The sequence below is a fragment of the Onychostruthus taczanowskii genome, unplaced genomic scaffold (genome assembly GCF_017590055.1).
Source record: "Onychostruthus taczanowskii isolate IOZ18803 unplaced genomic scaffold, ASM1759005v1 scaffold60, whole genome shotgun sequence".
Classification (NCBI taxonomy): Eukaryota; Metazoa; Chordata; class Aves; order Passeriformes; family Passeridae; genus Onychostruthus; species Onychostruthus taczanowskii.
Genome location: NW_024503680.1, coordinates 4,653,959 through 4,659,958, shown reverse-complemented (window position 1 = coordinate 4,659,958; position 6,000 = coordinate 4,653,959).

Here is a 6,000-nt window from a genome sequence, read left to right as displayed (position 1 = left end):
GCGTGGGGCCGCGGCGCGTCCCGGCGCCCGCAGCGCCGCGCTGCCCGCGGTGCCGGGGCGGAGGAGGAGCCTCACGCAGCTCCCGGGGCCGCCCGGCAGCCCCCCGCTACTGTCACGGAGCTGCCCGCGCCCCCGGGCCGCACGGAGCGCGGAGCCGCCGCTCCCGGGCGCGGGCCGGGCAGCGCTCTCAGCGGCGGCAGGTACGCGCCGGGCGCGCTTGCTCCCGCCCGTGGCTGTGGTTTTATGTTGGTGCTATCAGCCTTCATCGAGCTGCAAGTCTTTGAAATATATTTTTTTCCCCGTAGAACTTGGACCTTTGAATACCATGTGAATATCACCTTGTCTGTAGCCTCTGTTTCCATGAAAACAGTCACTTTCGCTACAGTCCTTGTGTTACGGGTCTCTAGTCACAATTTTAAAATTTCAATTTAAAAGGAAGGGCTTTTGTTGTCATCTATTTTGTCTTAACACGCACGGTGCCACAGAGCCATGGGTTCTGCAGACCTGCAGACACAGGATCACTCACACAAACCACCCTTCTGCACTCACAGAGCGTCACACGGCTCCTGCTCCCCAGAGGGCAAAAGCCTGCCCATAGTTCCCATCACCTCAAGCGACACAGAATGGATTTGTGGCCGTGCAGAGGTGCTGTCCCATCTCTCATGTCAGCACAAAAACAGGGGCAGTCTGGCATGTGCCCCTTGTGCTCCTGCCTGATGTGCTGCACGCCTCAATCAGGCACCTCGTCTGCTTGTTTTCACATCCTCTAAGAAAGTGGCAGGAGGCACCTTCCGATGGTTCATACTGGGAAGATGGGGCTGGGACATCCCACTGCACACCCCTTCCCTGAATCCCCTTGTGCTGTACACCCCACAAACTGCTTCCCCTTGCCCATGCTGGCCTCGTCCCTGCTCAGGTACCAGACAGTTTCCCCCTTCCACTGGCATACCTGCTTGCTGGGGATGCAGCCTGGCCACAGCAGCATTGGAGTGTTTCATTTCCACACCCTGCTCTTCCTCCTTATTTTCCCTCCTCACCAGTCTGGGACAGACAGCAGTCCTCCAGTTCTGTCTCTCCAGCACTGGGGAGGCATCGGGGGAGACCTGCAATTCCTTGTCCTGACGGCTTTTATTACACCTAGCCCTTTCCTCAGGAAGGAGATATCCCATGAACCGCAGTGGAAAAGCCAAAGGAGCACAAAGGGTGTTGAGTTCAGGGTTTGAACAAGCTGCAGCCCACTCATGGATTTAACTCAAAATTTTGACAATGGAACAAAAACATCATTGCAACGAGACAGCTGTTTTTACTATCAAAATCTCTCAGATCAGTTTGACTGCAAAGTGTGTTCCTACAATCCAAAGGAGACAAAGCTCCCAGCATCAGTTTGGAGCTGGCAGGCTTCCTAGCATGAGCTACCTCCCGCCAGCCTAGAAAAACCAAAGCTCTTTCAGTTGTTATTCCCCATCAGTTCTCGGCACTAACCCCCTGATTTCCCCATGGATTATCTGCAGTTCTGAGTTTACACTGCTCTCACATTAAACTCTGAGCAAGCACTGGTTGTGGGGGCTTCCTTGCTGCCTTTCTCACCTGTAATTGGGGTTCTGGTGAGGAGTCTCTAAAGTACAAGAAAGTCCTTGGATCCATCTTGAAAATAAATCTTGTCCTTCCTCAACCTGCCGTGCACAAAAGCCTGATTGCCACATTAGCTCCTTTTGAAGCTGGTTTTAACAAGTAAATTCATATCTAAAAATGCCTTGTTTGCAAAATTCTCCCGACTCCTGATTTCACAACATATTTGAATATATGCTTAGTTTTATGCATGTGAATAGGCCTACAACAATCAATACAATTATTTACCTAAGTGCTTAAAGTCAGGCAGGTATTTAAGAATTAGTATTGTTTGTGGCAATGCCATGGCAAGCCAGGCAGGGACCAGGACCTCATTGTTTGTTCAGCAACCTGCACACAAAAAGACACTCCTTGTCCCTTTCAGTATAAGTAATTTTTGTAAGTTGTGAGTAACTTGTGAATCAGTGCCAAAAACACCTTTCTTGAGCTGGTGAGTAAACATTATTTGTCTACTCTAATATCCTTCTTATTTACTGAAAACATTGTATGCAATATTTAGAAAAGTAATAAAGGCACAGTGGGGAAAGGGTGGGAAAAGAGGAATATAAAGGATATTTTTTTCAATTAGGTATTTTAAGTATTTTCATCATTGTTAGTATCCAGGAAAATACCTGTAGATCTTTAAAAGCCATTTAGAAAGGCAAGGGAATAGGATGGCTTCTGCCCCATCAGCGGGACTGTGGGTGGGTGTGCATGGGTCAGACAGCTGCATGGGGTACGGGCTGCAAGGTGAGGGACAAGGAGCCAGTCCTTGTAGTTGGCTTGATAAAAGTCTCAAATTTCATCAAGCTGGGGCATCATCTGCCGTACAATGCCAGGGATTTCTCAGACCAGTGGAATTTGTTTTGGTCATAAACCAAGGAAGGTTTAGAAGGTGGTTACTCTGTGCTCACTCCCACATATCTTAAAGATTAAATGGAAACGGTGCAGAAAACTCCACATAGTCACCAAATGGAAATGCTCCTAATCATTGGGCTGGGTGCCAGTGTCCTGCACAGATTTAAGAGAAAAGGGTCCTCCTTTGGCACCTGAGCAGGCAGACAATACCCTGTCCTTAGGGAGCACGGGGAGCTCTCTTCTGCCACATCCAGAGGGTTTATCCCATAGTGTGGGAGAGCCACACCCCAGCCTCTCTGAGGAGAAGGTGAAGAGCTAGATCCCAAATTTTAGTCACTATAGAAATTTCCCATGAGGAATTACTACCAGCTTCTGCTTTTGACCTCATTGTCAAAATGAAGAGAACTACATCAGTACAAACAACTGGTTATGTTTTTAAAAACGAGAAATTAGCCAGTATTGAACTTCATCACCCTCCTTCACAATTAAGATGTGATATCACCCTCTGTCACAAACCAAGGTGATAAATCCTTGAAAAGGATGCAGAGGATTTATTGGGGTACTGAATATGGTTAACCCTGAGCATAGAAATACCTCGAGTCAGAAATCGCTTTACAAAGTGTAAGAATTTAAAAATAATGCATTTTGGGCTCTTCCTAATTGTTCTCTTGTCCTTGGGTTCATGTTTTCAATTTCTGTTTGCAACCACAATGCTGAGTAACTCAGTTGTCTTCTAAAATTAAAACTGAGAATCTCACATTTTCATGTTTTCACATGATGCCAGAGCTCAGGCTTTGTGGGGAAAAAAAACAAAAACAAACCCCAAACACCCCAACCCTCACATTTTAGAAGACTTTCAACAAAATTGCGAAAGTTGGCAACCATAATATTTCCTAACACAATATTTTGTGGATTCCAGTGAAATTTCATTCTCAAGGCTAATGGTTGCTTTTTCTCTGGTAAATGTTCTGAATTGCTGCTGCTGTTATTGTTAGAACATTGTTAATTTATGCAGTAATTTAAAAACAGAGGAGAGGTACTCTGTCCTCAAGTAATTAGAGGATAAATAACATAATCTAGAGACTATTTTAAATTTCTTTGCTGCACAGCTAAACAGAATTATGTAAAAATGACCTTTTTCACATATTAGTGCTCAGGCCTGCAGGACACCAAGGGTCTGATTCAGGAAATACTTTAAATAAATTTAATTTGAATGCCACCACACTGCCCCCAGTGCAATAAAGCATTTCATATGGGACTGTGCCATCTGAGGGGGCTTAACTGTGCTGTACTTGGTTGCATTTTTGGTGCCAAAACTCTCTGCTCCTTGTAGGATGGATTCTTCTGTGGATTACAAGAGCTCTGTCAGGATCTGAGTGCTAACATCTCACATTCAGAACCAGAGCCATCAATTCTGAGATTATTCTTCTAATTTCTAAGAACTCCTTGCTTGCAAATTCTCAGGCCACAACATTTAAGACATTTTATCTCAGTCTTTGGTATTGATGATAAGCCAATATGTGTTGTTTAGCATGTTTCATCAACATTCAGAACATTTGTAACTGATAAACAAAGTGCATGTTAGCTATTAAAGCTCAAAATTAGGCAGGCAGTAAAAAGTAATCTGAGAGCAGGACTGTAGCTACTGATACTATTGAAGCTGGTCTTAAAACATATGGTTTCTAATCATTGACACAATGCACAAAAATAAATCCCTGCAACGGAGGAGTGCCTGATCTATTCACCACTAAATGATCAAGTATGCCTGTTTGTTTTTTAGTTTTATGTCCCCTTTCCTCTTTCTGGTTTTCAAAAGTAGAAGCTTGCTATTTAATATTAGCTGAAGATTTGTCCCTTTGTACCAGCTGCAGACGGGCTTCATTAATCAATTTCCACTACTGGATTGAAATTAAAAAAACCCCAGATTTTTTCCTTTTTTTCCCCCTATACTTTCCCACTATTTTGCTTGGAATTTCTCCTGTAGAAACAGTAGATCCCTCTACTCCATCCTTCCGGTTTTCTCATGCTTTAGCGGAAAAATGTTTTGGACTGTGCAGGCAATGCAACTTCACAAATAAAACATCCACTGACAGAAAATGTGTGATTTGTTTCAGGCTGGGATCCTCCACTCTTACTGCAGGCATCTCTAACAACAGGAGTAAACCAAATTTCATCTTTGAGCACAGCTGAAAAGCAATTAGTTTGCATAGAAAGGTATTAAAATGAAAAATAAGTATAATGACAATTTTGGTCTTTTTTTTCATGAGCTTTTTTTCAAGACTTCTTTTAATAACATAATGTGAGACTAAAATTCTTGTCTTGTGCTGACTGCATGGAGCATTATATGCAAATACATGGTTCCTGCTGACTGACTTTGCCATGTGCAGTTACAAACCCAGATCTGAATATGGGAAATGCCATGGCTCTGCTGGTGGAAGGAATGATGGTCTGCAGGAGAGATTTGAAAACTGGCCCCTGAGCTGAAGCAATAGTTTAAAGTTAAGGTTTGATGTTATTTCAATTACCAGCAATAAAAAAAAAAAAAAAATTCACTAGGAAGAATTTGGACATTGATCCATTTGGAGAGGAGGTGCAGGATTGGGGAGATTTTTTTACACTACAGCTGAGAAATGAGCAATTTTCAGTTCTAATAAATGTGTGCATCAAAAGCCAGATTAATAAAATCTATATTAGCTTTTAATAAAAGCACATTCCCTTTGAATCTAGTATGTATTGGTGATCCAAAAAGAAGACGCATGGTCCACTCCTGTGGCTATGAGTAAAAACAGAAGGGATTTGTGCAGTTATTTTCTCATGGGTCCTTGGCTTTTTAAAAATTTTTTTCCTTACACTTCAGGTGAAATATTTCGTAGATATCAGCTTCCTCTTCAGGGAAGACATGAATTCCATAGGCTGGCAAACCTCCTCATGAATTACAACTTCTGGCTCTGTTTCATTATGACTGGAGCAGTATGCATGAGGCAAAACATAATTTGAAGTTGCCTCTGACCCATATAAAGTTGCATCTCTCTCTAGGTGGCTGATGTTTCAGTAAGCCAAAAAAAGCTGGATTTTGGGTGGGTTCCAAATTAGGCACTGGTTGGCTTTTGATGCAACAGCATCAAAGTGCCCTGGCTGGGCTGCAGCAGCAACTCAGCAGCATTGCTGGGACAGAGAGCCTGAGCAGTCTCCAGAAATATTTCATCTAATTTATCTTATAGAACTGCAAGTATTTTGAAAGTTGACTCACACAGGAATCAAAAACCATTCTTCCTGATTTTGACTGCAAGGAAGAGTTTGATTTTAGGAATTGGAATGCAGGCACTCCAAAACTTTTTTAACATGCCTATCCTAGTGGGAATGAGTCTCATTATTATGTACATTAAAATTGATAATCAAAGACAAATGCTTCAGTCTGTTATTTTAAACTTGAAGAATGTTTACCTAAATTCTATCTACTTTCATTCAGGAATTCTCATCTGGCTTTCTAAACTGTTCTCTATCTTTAAAGAACATTTCTTTAAATCACATTAT